Raw genomic sequence first — 25457 nt, 5'->3', positions numbered from 1 at the left:
AAGATGCTCTGGCATCACTGAATCTGCTCTCAAAGGGCAGGGCAGGCTCCATGGCAAACCCTGGGCTGGTTTTGGGGATGCTCGTGTGGCATCCCAGAAACAGAATCCTGGAATGTCCTGAGCCAGAAGGGATCCACAAGGTTCACTGAGTCCAACTCCTGTCCTTGCTCAGGACACCCCAACAATCCCACCATGTGCAAAACCAGTAATAATTATATGCAATAATAAATGTACAAACCAGTGCCCAGCACAGGAGTGAGGAAGTTCTGGAAAAATCAACAGAACCCAACCAGCAAATCTGGCCATCCCTCAAACTAGACACAAATCACATTTGCAGATGTATAGGAAGGTCCCCACTGCATTTTTTACAGAGTGGTTTTATAGTAATCAAAATAAAAGCTTGCCTTTATTTTAGGTCATCATTAAGGAAATTAATGACTTGGGCCAGCCCAAGTCTCATCAAGGCCTTGCAAAACAACTGCACAGGGTGCCCATGGTGGCACTGGGTGACAGCCACCATCCCCTGTGTCCAGAATATGGCCAAGGACCTGACTCAGGGTGCCAAGGTTCACACCAGTAGTGAAGTGTTGGGCTGTGCTCCTCCTGCAGAATGGGTCAGACTGGAGAGGATTTATTACACTCAAAAAAAGGGGATGGATGGATGGATGGATGGATGGATGGATGGATGGATGGATGGATGGATGGATGGGAACAGCCCTGGGGGAAGGACCTGGGGTGTTGGTGGGTGAGAGGCTCAGGCTGCCCCGGCCATGGGCACTGAGCCAGAAACCCCCCCTGGGCTGGGCTGAGCCCCCAGCGTGGGCAGCAGGGGAGGGGGGGATTCTGCCCCTCTGCCCCTGTGCTCAGGTGAGACCCCACCTGCAGAGCTGCCCCAGCCCTGGGCACCAGCAGCAGGAGGACGTGGAGCTGCTGGAGCCAGGCCAGAGGAGGCACGGAGATGCTGCAAGGGCTGGAGCCCCTCTGCTCTGGAGCCAGCCTGGCACAGCTGGGGGTGCTCACCTGGACAAGAGAAGGCTCCAGGGACACCTGAGAGCCCCTGGCAGGGCCTGAAGGGGCTCCAGGAGAGCTGCAGAGGGACTGGGGACAAGGCCTGCAGGGACAGGAGCCAGGCAATGGCTCCCACTGCCAGAGGGCAGGGCTGGATGGGATCTTGGCAATCAGGAATTGTTCCCTGGCAGGGTGGGCAGGCCCTGGCACAGGGTGCCCAGAGCAGCTGGGGCTGCCCCTGCATCCCTGGCAGTGCCCAAGGCCAGGCTGGACAGGGCTGGGAGCAGCCTGGGACAGTGGGAGGTGTCCCTGCCATGGCAGGGGTGGGATGAGATGGGATTTAAGGTCCCTTCCAGCACAAGCCATTCTGGGATTTTGTGATAAAAATTCAGTAAAAGAAGTGAAGGCAGAGAGGCTTTTGGGCCTCCCAAATGCAGGGAAGATCCTGCTCCCTCCAGCAGGAAAGCCCCAAGTGCAGCAGCCAGTCCCTCTCCCAGCCCCTGGGAGAGCCAGCAAGATGCCACACGGAGAAAGAAAACAAACCTGTGACGACAACCAGAGGGAAGAAAATAAACTTTAAAGCTCAAAACACTTCCCCCAGCTGTAAAAACAAAGGCCAGCAGTGACCAAACACAAGCACAAAGGAGAGGCAGGAGAAGGGGATGGAGGATAACACAGTCAGGGCTTTCTAAAGGTCACCAGCCTGCAGGACGAACCCACCGTGTCCCTTGTCCCCAGCCTCTTCAGGACAAACCTATCCCTGTCCCTCAGGCCCAGCCTCCATCCAAGCCTGACAGCCCTGCAAGAAGCAGGATGTCAACGAGGGTCCAAGGGACAATAGTGCAGGGAAACAGACCAAGAATAACACTGGGCTGAGTCAGACCCACAACAGGTGTCAGAGGAGTCGCTGTTCCTCACTGTCCTGGGATCAGTTCTGCTCTGGAGGGGCAGCTCTGCTCCCCCTGTGCAACGGACACAGAGACCCAGGGGGAGGTGACAGTGGGGACCCACAGCCAGCCTGGCCAGCCCTGCACTGTGACAGGGTGGGTGACAGGGACCATGGAGGCTGGGAGGGCACAAGGGGATGTCCCAAAGCTCTGGAAGTAGCTTGGGATAAACCCAACCCTGCAGAACAACAAGGAGGTGGCCAGACCCAAACCTGTGGTACCCCCTTTACAGGAAGGTGTACACAGCACCATGTTTGTCATTACAGAATCACAGAGGAGAGGTTTGGGATGGAAGGGATGCTGAAGCCCATCCAGTGCCACCCCTGCCATGGCAGGGACACCTCCCACTGTCCCAGGCTGCTCCCAGCCCTGTCCAGCCTGGCCTTGGGCACTGCCAGGGATGCAGGGGCAGCCCCAGCTGCTCTGGGCACCCTGGGCCAGGGCCTGCCCACCCTGCCAGGGAACAATTCCTGATTGCCAAGATCCCATCCAGCCCTGCCCTCTGGCACTGGGAGCCATTGCCTGGCTCCTGTCCCTGCAGGCCTTGTCCCCAGTCCCTCTGCAGCTCTCCTGGAGCCCCTTCAGGCCCTGCCAGGGGCTCTCAGGTGTCCCTGGAGCCTTCTCTTGTCCAGGTGAGCCCCCCCAGCTGTGCCAGGCTGGCTCCAGAGCAGAGGGGCTCCAGCCCTTGCAGCATCTCCGTGCCTCCTCTGGCCTGGCTCCAGCAGCTCCACGTCCTCCTGCTGCTGGTGCCCAGGGCTGGGGCAGCTCTGCAGGTGGGGTCTCACCTGAGCACAGGGGCAGAGGGACAGAATCCCCCCCTCCCCTGCTGCCCACGCTGGGGGCTCAGCCCAGCACAGGGGGTGTTTCTGGCTCAGTGCCCATGGCCGGGGCAGCCTGAGCCTCTCACCCACCAACACCCCAAGTCCTTCCCCCAGGACTGCTCCTGATCCATTCTCCCATAAACACACAGACAGCCCCATGGAGAACCTTCCCTATTTCTGCCTCACACACACTCAACAAGATAAACCCATTTGCTACCACAGAACAATTGAAATTCAGGAGATATGGGGCAATTCCCAAAGCCAGGGGTTATATTCCATTAAACAGAAAGCTTCAGGGAAAAGACTGAGTCTAAATCCAAATCCTAGTTTTTCCAGGTCATTTATTGTGCCACAGAGCTGCACACTCATGGCAGGGCAGACACTGCTCACTCACACATGGATTGGTGTCCAAAGAGACAAAACTCATTCTGCTGAGTGAGCAAGGGAACTCAGCAGCCTGGAGGCAGCGAGGACTGAAACACACCAGGTCCCCTGGTGTCCCGGTCTCTCTGCAAGCCTCTCGAGTCCCTGGGCCTTACCCGGGTCGGCAGAGAGTGGGGGGGGTGACCCCACCACGGCCGACTGCAGGGAGACACTCTCTGTGCCCCGAGGGTGCTGAGGGCACTCAGGCTGGTTGCCTTCGTTGCAGCAGAGACGACCGAGACGTCGGTGGAAGAGGAAAGGGGCCGACTCCCAGCAGGGGATATTCCAAGGTTTTATTAAGGAGTCCCGAGGGAGCTCCTATACCTCAGGGGGTCCTCCTGCCGAGAGCGCTGGGGGACGTTTGGAGCTTACATTTAAAGGGGGGAGGAAACTAACATAGATAAAATCCTACTGACCAATAGGTATCTCTGGGGGATGGGTGCTGGGGGGACAGACATACAAAACAGCGTATGGGGCAGGACTTGGGGGGTTGACCCTTGGCCCCTGGCTAATCACTCGACAACTTGGACCGAAACTTCTAGGTAGGGGGCTGGGATGTCGAGGTGACTGGCAGAGAGCCAGGGTGGGGGTTTTGGAGATCTTATCCCAGGAAAGGGATAACACAAAAGGAGGGGGGGGGTATAGTCTGGGATAAACCATTTGGGAAAAACATGGGAATACAAAACCAACTACTTCAAGGTATTACAAAATATAAGAACGCACTACAACACCCTGGGACACTCTCAGTGACCTCTCGTGTTCCTCCAGCCATGGGGTGTTTTGCACACCCCCACAGATGCACAGAGGAGCTGCAACACCCCCACTTACTCCACTTAGCAGCAGCCACCTCTACTTCCGCTGTGATTTGCATCTTTCCAAGTATTGTTTAATTTGCAATGTAAAATCAAATTACAGCCGCAGAGATGCAACCGGAACACTGGGGAACAAAAATCTTCTCCCACTTGATTTCCATTACTCACCAAGAAGACGAACGGGGACAGAAGCTTGTTTACTTACAAGTGACCAGAAAAACGCCCAGAAGTTTGCCAGAGAGGCATTTGAGATCAAACAGGCAGGCAGTGCCAGCCGTGTGTATGTGAGCCCTCCCAGCCCTGCACTGCTGCAGCCCTACAGGTAGGGAGGCCAGAGGCTGTTAAAAATTAGACAAATTAAGGATGGCTTCCAAATAATGTGGAAATGATGTGGGGAAGTGGCCAAACACACGTACACCCCACCAGGGTGGCCTTGGCAGTTTGTTTGTGAGCCTCCTCTCAGCGGGGAGAGGGATGGTGGGGAATGACTTGTGCACTAATGCACCAGTCCCTGTGAGCTTCCCCAGGGAAAACAGCCCCCAAAGGGTGAGGGAGACAGCCCGGGGTGATTGCTCCAACCAGGGGCTGTGATCCTGTGGTCCTGGGGGCTGCTGGGCTCCTGTGGATGCCCCTGGGGCTCAGGATGCGGGCGCAGTCCAAGAGCCAGCGCTGGCCCAGACGATGATTCAGCCCACAGGAAGGATCATCTCAGAAGAATTGCTGGACACAATGAGGAAAACTTTCCCAAACAAAGCGTTCTCAGCACCACCTGCCTCCCTCCCTCAGCCCGGCTCCTGCTCGCGAGTAACCTCGGGGCTCTGGTCACCACAACAAAAGTCGGTGTTTTTGTTTTCCCCTTTCCCAAGGTGAGCATTCCTGGGGCACAGTGGGCTCAGGATCCCATCCTGGCCCCCAAGAGCAACACAGAGGCTGCCAACAAAGCCCCTGGCCATGTCCAGTTACAGCCAGCAACCTCAGGGCTCCAAGCTTCAGGAGCTGGATAACCCAAAATATACGAACCAGGCTTCCCAAGGAATCCCTAAAGCAAATCCATGGGTCAGAGCACACCAGGTGCAGAGTTTTGGGGATAACTGCATGTACAGCCAAGGAGTTCTCCCTCCCAGACAACAACTCTTACAGAATCTGGTCCATGTGACACCACACAGTGAGGTATTTACCTGAAGAACAATTTAAAGACAGATGTGACCTATTTAGAGCTCTGCCAAATATTTCTGTAATTGAATAGACCATTGATTATTTAAATTGCATTAAAAAGGGCTGAATTCAATCCACTTGCTCCTACAAAGCACCATTTCCATGAACAACTCTTTTTCCCCCTCTTTAAACATAAACACTTCAAGATGTTCACTTGTCCCTTGCCCTGAAAGGATCCACATCTTTGTATAACCATACCCCATGCCCTGAATTCCCCTTGTAGCCCTAAAGCCAAAAGGACAAGTTACAGGAAGAGTTTACCTGAAGACAAATCCCAATCCATCAGCTTTAAGGCCACCAAGGCTATGGTGTGTATGGGGCAGGGCCATCACCCCGTGCCCTTGGCAGGAGTCACTGATGCCTGGCACTGTGGGCTCAGGCTGCCAATCAGCCCTCCAGGCCCTGTCTGCCACACACTGCTCAGGGACACCAAAAAGCTGCTCCAGCCCCTCGTGCCCTCAGCCCCTTGTCCCTAAATCCAGCTCCAACACACATCTCCAAGCAGTGCCTAAACACTGGTGGAGGGATTGAGGCACTGAGGTGGTGGGGAGGAAGGTTTTATAAATGACAATGTGTCACCTGGATGTAGAGAAGAGCTTGGGGCAGCCCCAGGGGGAGGACAGGAGCCAAGGGCTGGATCCAGCCTGTGTGTGTGATGGATCCTGGTGGCACCAGCTCTGGCTGGCACGTGCCACCTCAGCAGGTGCTGCCAGGCTCCTCCTGCCCCACAAGGGGCAGGGAGTGCAGGGCTGGAGGAGCAAAGGGAGCCCACCCTCAGCATCCCTGCAGGCTGGGCACCCACTGCCCTGGGATAACGGTGGCACGGGTGAGGTGCCAGTAGATGGCACTCAATGAGTAGCACGGATCCTCCTCTTTCCCAGGACTAACCAGCACCTTCCTCCTGCCTGCACATTTCAAACCATTGCCTGGGTGCAGCTTTGGCATCACTCAACAGCAGCTGGTAGGAGCTGGTGTTCCTTGGTCTTATCCCCAAAATGCCCCCAAAAAATCCCCACTGCCCAGTCCCCTGGAAGCCCCAGAGATGTCAGGAAAGCAGATTTTATGATTTTTATTGACATCTCTCACATTACCCTGGGCACAGGCTGGCCATTGTGGATAGGTGACTCTGAGGCAGTTTCCCCTCCCTGCTCCACAGGCAAATCCACAGCAGCACCAGCCTGGCCTCAGAGCCCATCCCAGCCCCTGCAGGGCTCTCTGCTGCTCAGAACAAGCTGGAGACAAAAAGACACCCATTAGATTATCTTGTCTGTGTCTCCTCTACATGAGCCTTCGATTTCTGTGCTTTTGTCAAGCCAAGCACTAACACTCCTTATCAGGAATCCTAATACAACTGTCTAGGAAAATTGACCATTAACAAGCTCCTCTGATATTTTGCTCAAAGATTGCTTTCTTTTAACTATCTATGTTTTCCTACATGAACAAAAAGAGCTGCAGCAGTTAAAAACCTGGAGCTGCAGTTTGCTGGGATGGTGAGAGCTGAGCTCACCACTGTGGATGAGAAGCTGCTGTCTTGAAAGAAAGTGGCTGCATTTTGCAAATGCAAGTTTGAAACAAACAAAAAAATTAAAATTATATGTATAAAAGTGAGAATGGGGGAAAAAAAGCAGACCATTCTCAGACTAGTGCTACAAGGAAAACAAAGACCAAGTCATCCCCAAATCCCTGGACTGCCTCCAGCATGTGAGCTCTGCTGGCAGCTCCCACCTCTGCTCTGGGGACACCCAGGGCCATGCTGGCCCCTGACAAAGCTCCCTCCAGGTGCTCACTGCACCAGGCTCCTGGGTGGCTCAGGGCATGGCAGCACTGGCTGCTGTGGGAAGAAAGGGCCCTTCCCACCCTGCATTTCTCTTGAGTGAGTTCTGGGCTTGCTGGACTTTCCAGGGGCTGCTGAACACGTAAGGCAGCAGGAAACCCAAAGAAAATCAGTTCCCCATTTGGAGCACAACGTGCCCCAGAAGCCCCCAAGATGGGGCAGGCCAGGATGGACAGGAAGAGGAAGATCTCAGCTGGCAGCTGGTTTGCAAAACCACAGCCCCACACCTTCTCCTCTCAGAGCCCCAGCGCTGGTGCCACCATGGCACAGGGAATGAACTGCCCTGGCTGCTCCCACCAGAGCCCTCATCTCCCAACAGAATCAAGGGGAAACAAGCTGTTATCAATCTCTCTGGTGCCCAGGATCCACCACACTCTGGGCTTGTTCATGCAGCTCCTGCCCACACTGCTGTGGTCAGGGCGAGGAGCACACACCAACCTCTGCCCACCTCGGGCACAGAGCTTGAACTCTCTCAGAGAGTCCCACAATTGGTTGGGTCGGAAGGGACCTTAAAGCTCATCTTGTTCCACCTCCTGCCATGGGTAGGGACACCTTCCCCTATCCCAGGGTGCTCATGGGAACCTGCTCCTGGGCTTGCACAGCTCTGTCCACCCTGCAATTCCCCCTGATCTTGCAGCATCCCAAAGCCTCAGCTGCTCCCTGGCATCCCAGAGAGAGCCCAGGCTGCACCCAGGATGCTGCATCACCTACACACAAGCCCATGTTTATTTAAAACTCAGAGGTGCAGATTTCCCAAGGTGTCCCTGTACCCCACCTCAGTTCAAAGCAGGCACCACGAGCAGCAGCGATTCAGACTAAATGGTTCCTCTTAAGTTACAACTCCACGCACAAAAAACTCCAATCAAAGCCAGACCACCTCCAGGGAGCTGTGCCTTGATTCGTATCTAAAATCACTTGAAATAAAAACCATCCCACGAGCCCCTTGTAGGGCAAGGAAACCCCACACCCAGGCCGTGTCACCACAGCAATTAACAATACAGCAATTAACAATACAGCAATTAACAGTGCCAGCGATGGGCTCTGGGGGTGGGGGCCACGGGTGACCCTACACAGGACACCCTCAGCTGGCACCTGGACTTGGTGCTGTGTCCCCAGCCTACAGACCTGCCCTGGTCACAGCTCTAACAGGCTTAGGGGACTTGAGCACACACAGTGGGCAGGGAGCAGACACAGCTGAGCTGTTCCTGCTCCCAGAAAGGGTCGGGTGTCCTCAAGCAGCTTTAAGGCTCTCAGTTCCTGCCCAACAGCACCAAAAAGTACCCAGAACACGAGGAAGAAGATCCCCGCACAATTCCAGCCTGCCCCTCCACAGCCCGCCTGCCCCCCAATCCCTCGAGAGTCCAGCTCCCATCTGGCCCACCACAAACCAGCCCTTCCCGCTCCATCCTCCCAGCCCTCAGCAAACACGCTGCCAGCCGTGTGGCAGGAGCACGTACCCCTGGGCAGGCCGTTGTGGGCTGCCATGGCCCCGAGCCGCCGGCAGGCAGGAGCGGCCCCTGCGCCCAGAGCTCCGGCCCAGCCCCGGGAGGGAGGAGCAGCCCCGGGGCCGCTGGCCCGTCCCGTCCCGTCCTGTCCTGCCCACCGCCGCCTGTCTTTGTCTGGGGACTGCAGGGAGCTCGCTGCTGGCACAGGCAGGGGCCGAGAAAGGAAACGGAATGAAGTTTATGGGGTAGATCAGGTTTACCGGGGTGTTTATGAAGCGCTGCCTGGAGAGCAAAGAGCAAATGGGCAGCACCTGCTGAACAATGCAGAGCAGGATTGTTCATAGGGAGCCCTGGACAAAAATCACCCAAGTGCTTCAGTCATGCTCTGATCTACAGATGAGGGTGGGCAGGCCCTGGCCCAGGGTGCCCAGAGCAGCTGGGGCTGCCCCTGCATCCCTGGCAGTGCCCAAGGCCAGGCTGGACAGGGCTGGGAGCAGCCTGGGACAGTGAGAGGTGTCCCTGCCATGGCAGGGGTGGCACTGGATGATCCCTAAGGTCTCTTCCAGCCCAAAGCACTCTGTGATCCCATAATGTTCTTGTAATCTCCTTGCCAGGAGCCCTTTAAAGGCCGGGTCAGCACCAGTGCTGCAGCTGGAGCAGTTTTTGCCCCCTCACAAAAGCCACCTCCACCCAACCCTGCTCAGCTCTGCCATGGTGATCCAGGGACTCCTTTGGCACAACCCTGAGCACGGGTTATTGTTTGGCTTTCCTTTATCTGCAGATCTCAAAGCACTTTGTAAATGTTAAACCTCGAAGCCCCTCCAGGGAACAAAACTCTTTCTGCTATTGTACAGATGGAGAGACTTGCCCAAAAATGAGGGCAGAGCTAAGGGAGGCAGCAGAGCCCAGAGCTGAGCCAGCTCAGCTTTTTATTGGCACCAAGTACAGCGGCACAGATTATCCCTGGAAGAGCTGTGTGGACAAACACAGCTCCTGGGAGAAGCACTCACTCTCCAGGTGGGAAAGCCTGGCATGCTGGAGCACCCAAAAATTTATTTACAACTGGTGCTCCAAACCACAACGTCTCACCCATCTTTCAGTTTTCTTTTTTGGGTTAAAAAAAAAAAGGCAAAAAAAAAAAAACAACTAAAAAAACCCCAGTTCTATAGTTTCAACTTTTTAGAAAATTATTTAAAGAATACAGAACAAAAAACCACAATGATTTTAAAAATACAAAGCAAGCTGGGGGAAAAGGGCTCTTCTCTATTTCTGAGCTGACCCAGGAGGGCTGGGCAGGGCAGGGAGCTGGGGGTGATGCTCCTGCCTGGCTCTCAGGTCCATGGGGGCTGTAGGGAGCTCCCCATCTTTTCACCCAGCTTTATTTCCCCTGTATTTCAATTTAATGAACCTGAGGGCCAGCAGGAATTGGGAATTCAGTGGCACCCAGTGCTGCAGGGCAAGCCTGCAGTGAGCCAGATGGGATGGAACTGTACCAGCCTTCACCTGGGACATCACTCAGTGCCTGTAAGCTCCAGCTCAGGGAGAAACCCCAAATCACTGAGAGTCTGGGATGGGAAGGAGCCAGCACAAGGGTGCCCTGGCAGCTGGAAAACCTCACAGGAATGAAGCCAAGCAGCAGCAGGAGCAGCCCAGCACAGGCACTCTGGGATGCACAAACCTGTTCTGCTCGGGCTGTAAGGGTGTCAGGAGCAGCTCCCAGGGGAAGCAAGTGAAGTCCAGGCCTAAGGAACCTCCAGTGGTGACTAAAACAGGGACCAAAGAGAGCCCCAGAAGTTTGCTGTGAACCCATGATTCCAGACATCACTTCCCTGAGATGCCTCAATTCCCAGACCCTTCTCAGAGCATCATCTCTCCCCCAAGCCCAGGATCTCAGGTGACAGACACTCCTCCAGTTTCTCACCTACACCTGCTGCTCTGTGCCACAGGAAACCTGGAAGAGCAGAACTGGCCATGAAGAAGGCATGGAAGGACAGGACAAGGGAGAATGGCTTCCACTGCCAGAGGGCAGGGCTGGATGGGATCTTGGCAATCAGGAATTGTTCCCTGGCAGGGTGGGCAGGCCCTGGCCCAGGGTGCCCAGAGCAGCTGGGGCTGCCCCTGCATCCCTGGCAGTGCCCAAGGCCAGGCTGGACAGGGCTGGGAGCAGCCTGGGACAGTGGGAGGTGTCCCTGCCATGGCAGGGGTGGCACTGGATGGGCTTTGAGGTCCCTTTCATCCCAAGCCAGTCTGGAATTCTGTGAAGAGCATGTAAAAACCCCACAGGACAGAATTCAGGACTCATTTTCCACTCCAAGCTGCTCCTATCCAAGTGGTGTTTCCAGCATGACAAAACTCCACTTGGATCAACCTCACGCTTCCCTGCAGAGCCAGGCAGTTCCTGGAAAGTCAGCACAGGGACAGCAACACCTCAGTGCCACGAGCCCTGCAAAGGGGGAGCACCAGAACTGCCAGCCTGTTCCAGGGCTCCCCTGCAGCTTGGGCAGGAGCCAGAGCTGGAGGGGACACGAGGCAGCTCTTGGTGACCCATGGGGCAGAGACCTCAGACACCTCAGGCAGAAACAGCAGCTTAACATTCACCAAGCCCCAGGTTCTGAGTTCTGAACTGATGGAAACTGAGAGGACCTGAGCAGGGCTCTGCTGCCCACAAGGCAGCCCAGGCTCCTTCTCCTTCAGCTGTTTCACCCCCAGCCTCAGAGGCTGCTCCTACATCACAGCCAGGCTGCAGACAGTGAGGGAAGCACAGCTGGCACGGGCACCACTGAGCCTCCACACTTGGCCAAAAGGGAGCTGGATTCCACCAAACCCAAACCAGGAGTCTCAGATGTGAGGGTCAAGCAAGAATGTGCAAAGTGGAGCTGCTTGGGTGAGCAGAAGCTGTGGATGGCAGCCTTGGAGCACTGGGGGTGCTCCCTAAGGAAGTTCAACATGCAGGACCCCCACAAAGGTTTAGATCAGCTCAGCTGGCCAAACCCACCCTGCCCTTTCTTTCCATCCTGCACCTTCCCTCCCCACTGATTTCCATGGAAGTGCTTTATTAATTAATTAAAGTGGTGATGGCTGCTGGGCTTCATGATACCAACAGGGAATCAGGTGGGTGGGCAAAGAGAAGGGGGACAAGAACCAGGAGGGCTCCAGGGTTTGGGGCAAACACTGCCCAGATGAGATCACTGCCACACACCCGAGGACAGGGCTCAGGACCCACTCCTTCCATGGCCACCCGTGCCACATCCCCAAGGCTGGCTGTGCCAGGATGGAAATGGCTCTTGCTCTGCACATCCCTGGGCTCAGGGACACCTTTGGATCGTCCCAAGTGACCCCTCAGAGAGGCAGAGGCAACAAGGCTGACCCAGAGCTGGTGCAATCCCAGATCAGACCAACCCTGCTCTGGGCATGCACCTCCCATCCCAAAGCATCCACAGAGTACAGAGGTGACAGTCCTGCCATTGATGGCACTTCAGAGCCTCCTGCCTCAGTGTCCAGCACCTGCAGGGCCAGAGAGCCTCTCCTGCCATGGGAAGGTGCCCCAGCCCTCCTGGGGCACAGCCCCCAGCCTTTCCTGGGAGAGATTTTAGAGTTAAAGCAACACCGGTAGTGGGATTGTCAGCAGCACAAATGCACAATCAGGAGGGGAAGATGTGGGGGGAAAGCATCCAACTGGCAAATATAATACTTGGAAGGAAAAGTAGATTTTTAAAAAAATAAAAAATGAGGGGGTGGCAAAAAAAAAATCTCAGGAAGTCATCTAGTCATTCCTGCTCTTTGCAGAAACAATAGACTCGGGATGCTGGCTAAGTTATAAATAATCCTGCTGGCTACACAACACAAATCCAAGACAGGAGCAGGGTAACTATCAGCCCCATGGAAAGTGAGTCACTACCTTCTTAGAGCATTCCCAAAAAGGGAAAACACCACGGCCCCATTCCTGCTCTGCTCCACTGGCCAGGACCCCATCCTGAGGGCAGCAGCAGCTTGGGGACACAAGGTGGTGACACAATGTGTGACACCCTAAGCCACAGCGAGCTCCAGCAGCAGAGCAGGACACACAGCCTGACACACACAGAATCACAGAATCCTGGAATAGCCTGAGCTGGAAGGGACCCTCAGGGATCATCCAGGCATTAACCAGGAGACCCCAACACCCTGAGCAGCCCTGGGAGCTCCTGGAGCTGTGGCAGCCTTGGCACCATTCCCTGGGAGCCTGGGCAGTGCCCAGCAGCCTCGGGGGGCAGAACCTTGCCCTGAGCTCCATGCCAAGGCCTGGCCCAGCTCCAGCCCTTGCTGGGCTCCTGTCCCTGTCCCAGAGCAGAGCTCAGCCCCTGCCCCTGTGCCTGCCCTGGGCAGGAGCTGCAGCCCCCAGGAGCCTCCCCTCAGTCTCCTGGGCTCCAGCTGAACCAGCCAAGTGCCCTCAGCTGCTCCTCAGCCCTTCCCCAGCTCCGTGTCCCTCCTTTGGCCACTCTCCAACAGCTTTGGGTCCTTCTGACACTGCGGGATCCGTGGCAAGAAAGCTCAAATTGGGGCAAATAATGGGAAGCCACCAACTCCACAACATCCTTCTCTTTTTAGAAAGGAAGTTGCCACTTTGAGATGCTTTGGCTGAGCTGTTTTCCAGATCCCTGCTCTGAACCTGAGAGCAAGCACAGAGATGAGGAAAGGCAACGTGTCTCAAGCTGCTGGTGGAACTGAACTGCCCCAGGAGGGGTGGGTGTGCCAGGGCCTCTGCCCCAAGCAGAGGACACTGCCCCTCTGGCCTGGCAGCTCTCAGGGCAAAGGGAAGATGCATCTTTTTGGGCACCCAGGTCATCTCTGTCACTTCTCTTTGTTTGTTCCTGACCAGGACATGGAGCACAAAGTGCAGCACCCTGGATCAGAGTGTCCCTGCATGGCCACAGCCCCCAGGAGCAGAACATGGAATCAAGGAATGGTTTGGGTGGAAAGAGACTTCAAAGCCCATCTCATTTCACCCCTTCCACTATCCCTGGGTGCTCCAAGCCCTGTCCAACCTGGCCTTGGAAACTCCCAGGGACGGAGAGCCCCCAACCTTTCTGAGTAACTGATAAAGGGAAAGGGCTTCCCAACTGGAGACTTGGAAGTGACATAAGTTCTCCTTTCTTAAAAAAAAAAAAAAAAAAAAAAAAAAGCTTCCTGACTTGTTATTCCATTACCCAAATCTGGAAATGTAATCATATTAGTTCAGCTGCATTAACACAACAAAAAACCCCAACAAAAACTGTCTTAAAAATTGAATTGATCTCCAAGGAGTGAAGAGAAAGGAGAACAAAAGTCAGAAACCCAAAGCAAGCAGCTCCCCCTGTGAGCACCATGGCCAGCCCGGCACCCAAGACACTCTCTGATGACAGACTCATGGAGGATGTGAAATAATCAGGATGTGATGTGATTTTTAAGAGCTCTTTTTGCCAGGTAGGTGAGGTAAAAGGTCAGTAAGAGCCATGTGAGCACACCCAGCTCAGCAACGTAACGCTGAGCTTGTCACAGAGCTTAACTCAGCTTAAACAGACCTCAGCCAAGGGGAAAAATCCAGCCTCGAGCCAAGGGGGAAGTCCAGGCAGCTCTGAGGGACTGTGGGGATGTGCAGAGTTGGCTCAGCAATCCTCTGGCTCCCAAAGCCCTGCTCCTGTTCTTGGGTACCTGGGGAGCACTGCCCAAAGCAAGGCCCTGTGTGGGAAGGGGCTTGGAGCAGCCACTGCTCCAAGTGAAGTGAAAAATCAAAAAGCTTCAATCCCCAGCCTGGGGCTGCAGCCAGAGCCCCTGCAGGGAGCAGCAGGAGCAACATGAGGGGCTCCTGCACAAACCCACCTGAATGGGCTGGGAAAATGCACTGAATCCCACCTGGTTTGGGCTGAAAGAGACCTCAAAGCCCATCCAGTGCCACCCCTGCCAGGGCAGGGACACCTCCCACTGTCCCAGGCTGCTCCCAGCCCTGTCCAGCCTGGCCTTGGGCACTGCCAGGGATGCAGGGGCAGCCCCAGCTGCTCTGGGCACCCTGGGCCAGGGCCTGCCCACCCTGCCAGGGAACAATTCCTGATTGCCAAGATCCCATCCAGCCCTGCCCTCTGGCACTGGGAGCCATTGCCTGGCTCCTGTCCCTGCAGGCCTTGTCCCCAGTCCCTCTGCAGCTCTCCTGGAGCCCCTTCAGGCCCTGCCAGGGGCTCTCAGGTGTCCCTGGAGCCTTCTCTTGTCCAGGTGAGCCCCCCCAGCTGTGCCAGGCTGGCTCCAGAGCAGAGGGGCTCCAGCCCTTGCAGCATCTCCGTGCCTCCTCTGGCCTGGCTCCAGCAGCTCCACGTCCTCCTGCTGCTGGTGCCCAGGGCTGGGGCAGCTCTGCAGGTGGGGTCTCACCTGAGCACAGGGGCAGAGGGGCAGAATCCCCCCCTCCCCTGCTGCCCACGCTGGGGGCTCAGCCCAGGACACAGCCAGGAGTGGAGCTGCCACCAAAAATGAGTTGTTAAAAGCAAATCTAATCCCTCTCCCTCATGGGGCTGGAGCTCCAGCACCTCACAGGCCTTGCAATGACCACCCAGCCAGACAAATCCAGTTTGGGAGGAAAGGTGTGAACACTTTGAACCATGGGACAAGAAATGAAGGAACCCTGCCTTAAAATTTTTCTTCAAAAAGGACAAAAAAAACACCCCACCAACCATATGTGATGGGGAGGCACATCCACCTTCCCACAGCTTTTTGGGCCATTCATCATTTGGATAAAATCCAGTTTCACATTGAAATTCAGCTGGACTTTCAAATGCAAATCCGAGGAGGAGAGCAACATATGGTAGAGGTTAGTGCGTATTTTTCCTAATTAGATGGCAAACTGCTGCTTTGTATAACAATGTTAACAGGGCAGGAGGAGCCTTTGCAAGGGAGACCACATCACTGCAGAATAAAATGTCCCAGAAAGCAGAAGGGGCCCAGGCCACCCCCGCTCTCAGGGAAGGTCACGCACTCAGCGCCACCAGGATGGGTTTTGTCACTTGTCAAAAGTGAGATTTGTCCCCCCAGCTTGGCAAGGATGAGACACAAAGGTAAGAGAGAGGCTTGGCGACACCAGTGACCCCAAGGCTTGTCCTGGAGGATTTTGGCTTCTTCCAGGTCAGGTTGTCCCCAGGTGCCACACACACACATCTGGGAGGGCTTTTGGAGGGGGAAAACGTTACCAAGTCCTCACCCCAGGGGCCAGGGATGCAGCAATGATGGGCAGAAGATGGTTCAGAAGTCCCTAAGAAGGGGAGGAACAGCTCTGCTTTGAGCAGTGCCCAGCAGCCACCAGAAAACCTGCCCCAGGACAGGCAGGTGCCACCAGCAGAGGTGACCCCAGAGCTTGCTGGCCACATCCAGTACCCACCCACTCTCCTGCAGGGTTATTCCCAGCCAGGACAAGTCAAGGCTTATAGATGACTGTCCCTTGCCCTGCTTGGTCCCAAAAAAGCCACCTCCTCATGTCCCTGCGTGCTGGAGGCTGCCCTCCCTCCCAGCCTTGGCCCCAGAGGCTCTGATATGAAGCTCATTTATTTATTTTCAGTCCCTGTCTAACCAGGCAAACTCCCCTGCTAGAAAAAGCTTATGCCACATTAACTTCACCTCCTTCTTACTCCTGACGCAATCCCCAGCTAAATTTAGAGGAAGACATTGCCTGAGGTCACTTTGGAGGTGGGGATGTGCTTCCCAGGTTTCACAGGCAGATGGACAGTGTTTTTTAGATTTTTCTCCCTGCTGGCTTTGGAGCTGGGCCTACCTGGTGAGTTAATTGAAAAATTCAGGATTAAAAAATGAGGGCAGATGTCCTGGACTGCCTCTTTCCCTTCTTTACTGGGGGAGTGAGGCACTGGAGGTAACTTCCCTCCAGAAACATTAATCAGAGCAGGGAGAAGAGCATCCAAACAGCCACTGCAGAAACTCTCAAAAGCTGAACCAAGAAATCTCCCCTCATGGCTCAGATTTTCCCTTTCTGATGTTTATTCAGATGTACTTCCACCCAGCAAGACAGGGCCAGACAGGCCAGGATCTCTGCAATCCACTGGCAAAACCCCCACCCTCCATCCTCACCCAAAGCCAAGGCAAATCCCTGTTTGGATGGCAAAGGCAGCATGGCCACAGTGGCTGCTGCTGGGGACACACCTGGGGACACTGCCACCACTCTGAATCCTGCCCAGGAGTTGGCTCCTCTGGCAGAAAAACCCAAACAGTGCCACACCTGTGGGCACAATGACATCTTTGCTGTGATGGGGGGTTGGCCTGGTCCCCACTGGGGAGCATTATGAAGGTTCTGTCTGTCTGTCTGTCCCCCAGATGGGCTCTCTGCTGTCACACAGCCCCGTTTTGGGGCCACGAGAGCTCCGTGCCTGGCTTGCTTCAGGTGATCCCCAATCCTCAGCCGTGCTCCCAGGCCCCTGTACAATTACACATTCAGCACCACGATGTATTTCAAACTGTATTTCATGCCTCATTTGGTAACAAAATTAATTAAACTCTAAGTCACCACTGAAGGAGTGCAGCACCTCTTCCCTCCGTGGGTGAATAACTCAATTTGTTTAAGCTAATGTGCTAATCAAAGCTTGCCAGGTACTTGGGGACCTCCTGGCAGAGGGGGCTCTGAGGTGTGCACAGGATGGGCTCAGCTTGGAGGGGACCAGGCACTGCCCAAGCACAGGGAAAGCCACCAGCCCCTGAAAGAGCTCAGATTTCCTAAAATGCAACCGCTCCTCCAGCAGCACCAGGCACCTGCAGTGAGGCAAACTCATCATCCCAGGGCTTTGAGGGTGTGGGAGCTGCCACTGGCTGGAAATCACAGAATCCTGGAATATCCTGAGCTGGGGACCCTCAGAGATCATTGATCCCAGCCCCTGTCCCTGCCCAGCCACCCCAAGAACCCCACCCTGAGCAGCCCTGGGAGCTCCTGGAGCTGTGGCAGCCTTGGCACCATTCCCTGGGGAGCCTGGGCAGTGCCCAGCAGCCTCGGGGGGAAGAACCTTGCCCTGAGCTCCATGCCAAGGCCTGGCCCAGCTCCAGCCCTTGCTGGGCTCCTGTCCCTGTCCCAGAGCAGAGCTCAGCCCCTGCCCCTGTGCCTGCCCTGGTGAGAAGGGGCACCCAGAGGATCATTGCCATTCCCAGGCTCATCAGACTGAGGCTGCTGCAAGGATCCAGCTGGGCTTGGGATGTGCCAGGGAAACAACAGCACCTGGTCCTGGCACTGCCCAGGTCCCTGGTCCTGGCCACACAGGGACTGGTGGGGGCAATTCAGTGCCCCCACTCCCAGCTGTTGGAGGTGCTCAAAGAGGGCAGGATATCCCAACCCAGACAGATGGAATCTAACAGGCAGACAGAACCACAGAGTGATGAGAGCTGGAAGGGACCTTAAAGCTCACTCCCACCCTGCCATGGCAGGGACACCTCCCACTGTCCCAGGCTGCTCCCAGCCCTGTCCAGCCTGGCCTTGGGCACTGCCAGGGATGCAGGGGCAGCCCCAGCTGCTCTGGGCACCCTGGGCCAGGGCCTGCCCACCCTGCCAGGGAACAATTCCTGATTGCCAAGATCCCATCCAGCCCTGCCCTCTGGCACTGGGAGCCATTGCCTGGCTCCTGTCCCTGCAGGCCTTGTCCCCAGTCCCTCTGCAGCTCTCCTGGAGCCCCTTCAGGCCCTGCCAGGGGCTCTCAGGTGTCCCTGGAGCCTTCTCTTGTCCAGGTGAGCTCCCCCAGCTGTGCCAGGCTGGCTCCAGAGCAGAGGGGCTCCAGCCCTTGCAGTATCTCTGTGGCCTCCTCTCCACCTGATGTAGGTAAACGTTGTGACATCCCTGAGACAGCTCTATTGTCCCTACATCCACCACTGGCTCCCCCTGGGCTCAGCCCTTTCCATGATGGAAATGGCCCTGAGTGAATCCTGCACCCAGAGCAGGGAGCACAGGCTGGGCAGGAGTGAAGAGGATCCTCTCCAGGCCACCAAGACAACAGAGACAACAGTCAGGAGTCAGGTACAACACAGTGTCCTTCAGCTGTGTTCACTGGGAATGTAGTGCCAGGTGAGAGATGAGGCCCTCCAGAGTAACAAAACAGCACTTTGTATGAAATCCACCCCCTGAAGACACCCATTTGTTGCCTCTAATTAAAAATACTACTAATAATTGCAGTTTGAGTGTCACTGCACACAGCCATTAACAATGGAGATGCACCAGGCTGAGGAGCTGGTCACACGTGGGACACGTGCTGCAGCAGGGCACCCCACAGGGCATGAGGAATTGCAAATTAGCAGCAGCCAGGTCCAGCAGCAGCACTTGCCAGACCTGCTGGGCCCCTTCCAAAGCCATCTCTCCCCTTTGGAAAGGGCACAACGAGCGTGGAGGCCTGGAGCTGGAAGGCTGAGCCAACATGTGCTGCTCAGGCAGCCCTGGGTTGGGGCAGGATTGGAGGTGAGCTCAGGCAGAGCTGCACCAAACCCCAGAGTCTGCCCCCAGAGACCAGCTAAGAGCTCAGAATGGACATGAGAGCCCTGAGGAGCAAGGCAGAGGGAATTCACAGAATCCCAGAATGGTTTGGATTAGAAGAGACCTTAAAACCCATCCAGTGCCACCCCTGCCATGGCAGGGACACCTCCCACTGTCCCAGGTGCTCCCAGCCCTGTCCAGCCTGGCCTTGGGCACTGCCAGGGATCCAGGGCAGCCCCAGCTGCTCTGGGCACCCTGTGCCAGGGCCTGCCCACCCTCACAGGGCAGAATTTCTTCCAATATCAAAGCTGAAGTTACTAATTACTGCCCACCAGTACTGAACTTACTAATTACTGCTCTCTCATTAAAGCCAGGGCAGTGCTGGAGCTTGTACCTGTTCTTTCAGAGGGTGCACACCAAGCCCAGCTTCCCCTCAGATTTTTACACAACACACACTGATCCCATCAGAGCCCCTTGAACCTCACAGCCTGGAACTGCCTCATCCATGGGAGGAAAGAGCTCTGCTGGGAAGAGAGCCCTGCACTGCCTCAGCAATTCTGGCAAAGTTAAAACTGTGCTTAAACAAGGTCTGTGGCAAACTGGCAGTTTCTAAACAAAAGCTGTCACTTATCTCAGTACAGCTTTGGCTCTGGCACACCCAGCATTCTCTGTACTCTTTCACAGTTAAAGATCTTAAATCCAGTCAGGAGAATTCTTCTCAAGGTGGGAGATGAACAAAAAAAACCCCAAAGAACCCCCCAAAACCTTCCCTTGAAGGCATGCACCCTTCACCCCTAAGTTAAACACACTGGGAGACAGGCACTGGGTTATATTTGCCTCTCCCCAGGTGCTAGAGGAGCCCTGAGCTGCTGCCAGAGCATCCCCACAGCACTGTCACCATGTCCCTGCTCTTCCCAGACTTGCTCCTCATGTGTGCATTAGCAACCAGCTGCCCTCAGGCAGGACAGGACACCCTCAGTCCCAGGAGTGAAATAAAATTCAAGGGGAAGCAATTAACCACAAGAAAGAGAGAGCCCTTCGTATTTCAAGCCAGGCTGGACAAGGCTTGGAGCAACCTGGGAAAGTGGAAGGTGCCCCTGCCCATGGCAGGAGATGGAATGAGATGGGTCCAAATCATTCTGGGATTGTGTTTCAACATCACTGCAAAGGCCCAGGAGAAGCCTCTGGGAGCAGGAACGTGCACCCCAGGACAGGAGGATCAGAGCTGGGGTGTGACCCTGCATTAAGGCACACAGGTGTGAAGACCTCCCCCTGACATTGGTTGCCCAAACATGTTGTTTCCTGCCCCCAGCTTTTGGGGCCTCCAACTCTTTTCTTTCCATATCCTGGTAAATGGGATGTGCCCCATGGGAAAAACAGGGAGCAGAAAGGGGAGAGGGAGGAGAACAGGAGCTTCCCAAGGGCAAAGACAAAACCAAAGCAGAAAGCCTGACTGGCACAGAGGAGATGAACTCACTGAGAGTGCCCAGGCTTTGTTAGCAGCACACAGGTGTGTCCCTGCCATGGCTGGAGCATCCTCCTGCATCCCAGCAGCAGCAATGGAAAGGCTCCAGCAGTGTGGACAGCAGGGGTGGCAGGGACTGTACTGTGAGGAATGAGCAAGCTGGACCTGGCCAGGACAAGGATTTTCCATGGAATCCCAGAATGGTTTTTGGGTTGGAAGAGACCTTAAAGCTCCTCTCCTTCCAAACACCTGCTGTGGCCAGGTTCACCTTCCACTGTCCCAGGCTGCTCCCAGCCCTGTCCAGCCTGGCCTTGGGCACTGCCAGGGATGCAGGGGCAGCCCCAGCTGCTCTGGGCACCCTGGGCCAGGGCCTGCCCACCCTGCCAGGGAACAATTCCTGATTGCCAAGATCCCATCCAGCCCTGCCCTCTGGCACTGGGAGCCATTGCCTGGCTCCTGTCCCTGCAGGCCTTGTCCCCAGTCCCTCTGCAGCTCTCCTGGAGCCCCTTCAGGCCCTGCCAGGGGCTCTGAGCTCTCCCTGGATCCTCCTCTTCTCCAGGTGAACACTCCCAGCTCTCCTTTGATTTCAGTTGATAATGGCTAAACAATAACATTTACTTGGAAACAAATGGTCACACCAACAGCCTGGCAAGTGAATTTTCCTGCTTTGCCTTTTTGTGTTGTGGTGGCTTTGTGTTTGGTGTGTTTGGTGACAGTTTGCATGGGCACACCACAAAAACATGCAGCCCGGATCCCAAACTTGAAGGGGAAGTGCCAGTTCTAAATATCGAGTCCCATATTGCACACCTCATGTCTGCCTTTCATCATCCATCAAAATAGCAAGCAGAGCCCAGCACTCCCACTTCAGCATAAGCAAAACATGTGGGAACTCGAGGCAGTTAGTAGGAAAACGTGATACAGCCTTGCTAATAAAAGCTCCTGCTTTCCTCACTATGGAAAACAGTTGCAAATGGGTTTCTGCAGCCTGGGACTCGACTGCTGACAGCATGGTGACAGAAAGGCTGTGCTTGGCTCTTCCCAGCCCTGCCTGCCGTGGTGTCCCTGCAAACCACCCAGCTCCAGGGGCAGAGGGGAGCCCAGCACCATCCTGCTGTACCAGACCCTGCCCATCCTGCTCAGTGCTTCCCAACGCAGGGCTGCCTGTACACTCAAAATAATTAAACCTTCAAACAGCTCCCCCATAGCACCAATTAAAGAGACAACCCCAGCTTTCATAGAATTTATGACTCTCGGTGCTGTTGCCACAGGTATCTGAGTTTGTGCACTGTTTAAAGAGAGTTTCAAAGGGGATCCGGGCTCGCCTCCCTCCAGGGAGAATCCATTTGCTTTGTTCACCAGACTATAACTTAAAATTTGTTACATGCACCAGCTTGTAAGCCTTTGAAAAACTCCCTGCTCCACCAGCTTCAAATGGACTTGATGAACTTCCCCCGATCAAAGCAATTCCCTCACAGGGAGCCTCAGCTCACGAGCAAGGAAGCACCCAACGAATTTTGGGGGTGGGAATCACAGCATGGGCCGGGAGGGGACTCTCCCTCCCAAACCCACCCCAGAGCCCAAGCAAAGAGCCCAACCCACTTTGGCACAAAGCATGAAGAAAAAGGCATTAATGCTGAATTCGCTTATTTTAAAAGGGAGGGAAAGAAAAACAAAAATTAACAGAGGTTTTTCTTGTTGAGAGCAGAATAATTTGTCAGCAGGAGACCCCATGGCTCCCATCCCATGAGGACGCAGTCCTGGCACCCCACAACATTTGGGATGGGAATGGAGATGGTTGCACACCCCCCACACTACCCACAGGTGGAAGTGCTGCTCGTGTGCTGCTCCAGGAGATGTTTTCCCTCACACACAACCACATGCCTTGGGTTTATTTCCCTGCTCTGCAGAGCCCAAAGCCCTTTGCTGGAGCAAAGGCGCAGCCGGCACGCACCAACCCTGCCGAAAACTCAGCAGCCACGAGGCCACAGCACAACTCTGCTGCCTCCAGCCACTCCCACTGCCTCGATGTCAATTAAAATGGTCATTTCCATGTGAAATTCAGCCCCAGTGGTTTCCTGCTTGAGGCAGGGCTCGATGAAGCACTGGGAGGGAGCTTGCTGCAGCTCAGATTAGTCATTTATGAACTATGACACGACGGGGGACACGCTTTGAGATGTTTTGCTACTGCAGGAAACAAACACACTTTGGGGAAGGGAAGGTGAACCCCTTAGCGGCATGGGCTGAGCACCCTGGCTAAAATAAAAGCCCAGCAGAAAACAGCCCATGCTGGCAAACACTGGCTGCAGCTCCCAGCCCCAGGAAGACCAACTTCCCGCGGTGACCTATATGTGCTATAAATGCTGCAGCCACGGGCTGGGTGACGTCAGCTCCATCCTTGTGGCAATTGTTGGGTCTCTCCTTGCCAAGAAAAGGCAAAGCGGAGGTGCTGAATTGTCCATGCGGCGGGGGAGCAAAACCAGTTCCTCCCCGGAGCATTTGAGGACAGAAATGAGGGAAACAGTGGAAGGGCTTAAAATAAAAGCAGGAGGTAAATAGGAAAGCAAAGGGATGTCAAAGCTGGAGGGTTTGCATAAAAACTTTGAATTTTTCTGGCCCCAGGGAGAAAAAGGGGTTCCCTTGGTAAAGGGGCCACCAGCAGCTTGGCCAGGGCAGTTATTAGAAACATGGAATTGATAAGGTTGGAAAAAACCTTTAGGATGTTCAAGTGCAATTGTCAGCCCAACACCATGTTCATCACTAAAGCATGTCCTCAAGTGCCACATCAACACCTGTTCTCAGCACTTCCAGGGAGGGTGATTCCATTCCTGCTCTGGGCAGGCAATGGTTAACAACACTTCTGGTAAAGAAATGTTGAATTTGTAAAGGATTTGAATTTGGGACAATTTTATCACTGGGATTGCCTGTTTCAAATGCTTCTGTTCCTTTATTTACCAGCTGGGCTTTGGAAGCAAAAATCTCATTTTGGCCAGGACTGATCAGTCAGCGCTTTGCTCCCTTCCCTCCTTCCCTCCTCACTTCCCTGGGGAGGAAAGAGCCTGGAGATAACAGCTCTTTTGGAGGGGAAAAAGAATAAAAGCTGCACATTGCCCCAGCATTTCCACATTGAGATGGGAAGAGGAGATCATGAATTCCCATGTCCAACCCAATTACACCAACCCAGGGACTGGCTCCCATCCTGGGGGAAGGATAAAACACCATTATTTCTTGGCACACAAGACAACATCAGTTTGTTATCTTAAGGTTACCACAACAAGCCCAAATAAAGAGATCCTGGTGCTGTGCTGCACAGCACCAAGCTAAGACTCAGACAAATCAGTGTTTGCTTCTTCTTTGCAGGCAGAGGGGAAATGCTGCACTGCCTTCACTGCTGGTCCAGGCCCCTGGCTGAGAAGTGCCTGGAACACATGTGGCACATTAAAGAAGAAGCCCAGGCCTTCCTGCATGGCAAGATCTAGGGTGATCACCTCCAGGACCAGGTTATGGTGTGGCTGTGAGGTGCTCTGCTCCCCCTGCAAGTCCAGATCCCCCAGACCTTTGTTCTCCATCCTCTGACCACATCAAGGTTAATGATGACTTCAAATCAGATTTTGAGCTGGCTGACTGCCTGTGTCTTGGGGGATGATCTACTCTGGGGGATGACCAAGGGCAGGTTGGAAGGGGCTTGGAGCAGCCTGGTTTAGTGGAAGGTGTCCCTGCCCATGGCAGGAGATGGCAAAAGATGAGCTTTAAGGTCCCTTCCAACCCAAAGCCTTCCATGATTCTGCAATTGTAACTAGTAGCTGATTGCATCTGTGAATAAAGCTAAACCAACAAAGCAACAATTTCTGAGAACAACCTCTTGCCATTTTCTAGGGCCTTGTTTAGGCACCTTGGATCCTTCTAACAGGCAGGGTACAGCCTTCTGCATGGCACAGCTCGCTGATGTCATACTGCAGTTATTCACCCACCAGCAAAAAGCCAAAGATGCAGGAGCAGGAAGAAGTCCCAAAGCTGACACTTAAATGAAATTTGTCCCCTGAACTCCAGGTGAGACCAAGGATGGCTGATCAAGGGATAAATCTGCTGCTGGAGCAAAGCTCTTTCCCTACACCCAGCCCTGAGCTGCATTCCCAAGGCAGGATGCCCACAGCAGGATGAGGGAGCCTCTGCTGTGTCCGAGGCTGGGACAGCAGGGGTTGTGCAATGTCCCTCAGTGCAGTTGTATAACACCAGTGCTCTGTTTTTATGAACTGCTCCCAGGCAGGCCCAGAGAGCAGCAGCCCAGAGGAAGGGTGGTGTCAACATTACCTTTCACTCACCCGAAAGAAAAGAAGGGGTGGGGGAGAATCAAAGATTTGGTGTCGTTTGGGCTGGAGGGGGTCTGGCTGTGCTGCAGGGCCCTGCTCCAGGCTCTGCTCCTGGCCAGCACCATGGAGCTGGCAGCCAAGGCAGGCTCTGAGCAGGAAAAGGGTTAATGGGAGCTCCTGCTCTGCTCTACTCCCCCCAGTGTGCAGCACGTCTTTTGTGGATTATTTTAACAGCAGAAGGCACACAAGGAACACTCGCTGAAGAGATCAGCTTCCATCTGGGCTAACCCGAGAGTTTTCTCCCCTCCAATTTCCTCCAGCACCCACTCAACAGCTTCCCTCCCTGCCAAAGTGTTTGCTCAAAACCATCTTGACACGCAGCTAAACAGCTCAGTTGGAGAGCATCACATTTGCCTGCTCCAGGAGGGCAGGAGCAGGAGGGCAAGGCAGGGCAGAGCTCCCACCCTGCTGCTGCAGGTTCCCAGTGCCCCACTGGTGCATCAAAGCTGCTCTCTAGAAATCCCAGCCCAGTCTCTGGGATGCTCCCAGTGTCACAGCACAGCCAGGAGTTTCCCTGCACAGGGAAGGTCGAGTTTTAACCATCCACAAAGTATTCAGCAAGGAGGGCAGATTAGCTGAACTTCCCTCGTGCCAGGGGCTGTGTGAGCCCTGCACAGAGCAGTTCCCTGGGCATTAAAACCCTGGCCCAGCACTGTCCAGCAATCCTCCCCCT

The 25457-nt window shown here is 54.8% G+C and overlaps 1 protein-coding gene across 13 annotated transcripts in view; it reads right to left on the bottom strand.

The window, feature by feature from the left end:
- TCF3 (transcription factor 3) overlaps window positions 1–25457 on the bottom strand; it is an 85715-nt gene that overhangs the window by 49994 nt on the left and 10264 nt on the right. The gene's annotated exons all lie outside the window — the stretch shown is intronic.

The sequence above is a fragment of the Agelaius tricolor genome, unplaced genomic scaffold (genome assembly GCF_023055355.1).
Source record: "Agelaius tricolor isolate 1412-34295 unplaced genomic scaffold, bAgeTri1.0.p SCAF_33, whole genome shotgun sequence".
In the NCBI taxonomy this organism is placed as follows: domain Eukaryota; kingdom Metazoa; phylum Chordata; class Aves; order Passeriformes; family Icteridae; genus Agelaius; species Agelaius tricolor.
Note: the sequence above shows the minus strand (reverse complement) of the source record. Positions and strands in the feature narration are given on the sequence as shown.